The 1,449-nt window shown below is 49.6% G+C and overlaps 1 protein-coding gene across 1 annotated transcript in view; it reads right to left on the bottom strand.

Annotated features, from left to right (window-relative positions):
* LOC128875194 (acetylcholine receptor subunit alpha-like) overlaps window positions 1–1,263 on the bottom strand; it is a 213,288-nt gene extending 212,025 nt beyond the window's left edge. Inside the window, exon 1 of the mRNA XM_054120582.1 lies at window positions 1,186–1,263. The gene's annotated coding sequence lies outside the window, so the exon portion shown is untranslated. The remainder of the gene's footprint in view (window positions 1–1,185) is intronic.
* Window positions 1,264–1,449: the final 186 nt, after the last annotated feature.

The raw sequence follows: 1,449 nt of genomic DNA, 5'->3' as shown, positions 1-1,449 counted from the left end.
GAATTAAAAATTGACGCTCTAGAGTAGAACAACCCCTTAAAGAGAGTCCGAGCAGAGTGCGCGACACCGTAATTAAAATCTAAAGCGTATAGGAAGAGTATCCCGAGTTCCTTGGGCAGCGTGATAAAACAGCGGCAAACGAGGATACAGAAGAGAGTAAGGAATACGAATGTCGTTAGCGAGAGAGTCCGGCTATTTGTCCGCGTCTCGTACCTGGCTGGGGATTTGAATTACCCGTATGAGACTAAATTTGCTCCTCTTCTAGGCATCGTAACTTGCCGATGGTTGTCCCGCGTGTCGTATTTCAAGCCGATGTCACCGCACGCACCGATACACAAGTGGAAACGTGAATTTACGATGGATCGCGTACATGCGCTCGGCAACGACGAAGGATCGATCAACACTCTGCTCTCACCTACGGTCCCTGCCAGTCTACACAGCCGCGAATGTCTAATTACTTTTACGCGGCTAACTGGGTCAACGATATTTTATTTCGGATAATCGTGGACCTCGGAAAAAAGCTGACCCTCTTTCCCGAACAATTGCTCGACGTCTTGCGTTCGTCGCAGTAAATAACATCTCACCGAATAACATCGAAATCGTAAACGTGCCAGCAAAACACGTCCGATACACGGATCAAATGCCACGCAATTTAGACCACATATCTTCGATTACGTACACACATTCGACAATATATTCTCCATCGTCACGACACCATCAGCTTTGGAGCGCGTTACGCGATTCACCGATTATCCGACGATTCACGGAGTCAAATGGAAAAAAACCAACTCCGCGAACTTATAAGCGAGAAAAATAATTTACTGTGCGAGATCCTTCCTTTGCTCGTGATAGTATCGAGTTCTCGGTGCGTTTCCTCAAAGGTTCGAATCCGACACCCTTCTTCATCCTCGAATGCGAATCGTCAACAAATCCAACGCAACCCCCTGTTCAAAAGTAAACTGCGCCGCTATTTGAACGTCCCTTGTGCATGGCTGTCAACTCTACACAGCTGGATATTAAATGCCCACGGCCGCCTCTCGATTATTCGATCGTTCGATATTCGTATGGGATAAATCACGGCTACCGCTGCGCTCGATTAAACAATATCAACGGAACGAAAAAAATCACCGGAAACTCGTAATGTAAGATCGTCGATGCCGCGACAGTTGACTAGTTGACACTGACCTAACCTCGCGCGCTTCAGGCCACGCCGGTCTCGAGGCAACTTCCGAAACCGCTGCACACTCGTACGCACTGCACCCACGACTGAACAACGGAGGGGGGTACCGGACTCCTGGTTCTCGGGTTCCAAGATTTTCCCCGATCGGCGGCGCCACTGGGCACGCACACGTACCAGAAGAGTCGCGGGAGCGTGACGGGAGAACACCAACAACTGAGGGGCGAGAGAGAGAGAGAGAGAGAGAGAGAGAGAGAGAGAGAGAGAGAGAG

This window comes from Hylaeus volcanicus, chromosome 4, assembly GCF_026283585.1.
Source record: "Hylaeus volcanicus isolate JK05 chromosome 4, UHH_iyHylVolc1.0_haploid, whole genome shotgun sequence".
Classification (NCBI taxonomy): Eukaryota; Metazoa; Arthropoda; class Insecta; order Hymenoptera; family Colletidae; genus Hylaeus; species Hylaeus volcanicus.
Note: the sequence above shows the minus strand (reverse complement) of the source record. Positions and strands in the feature narration are given on the sequence as shown.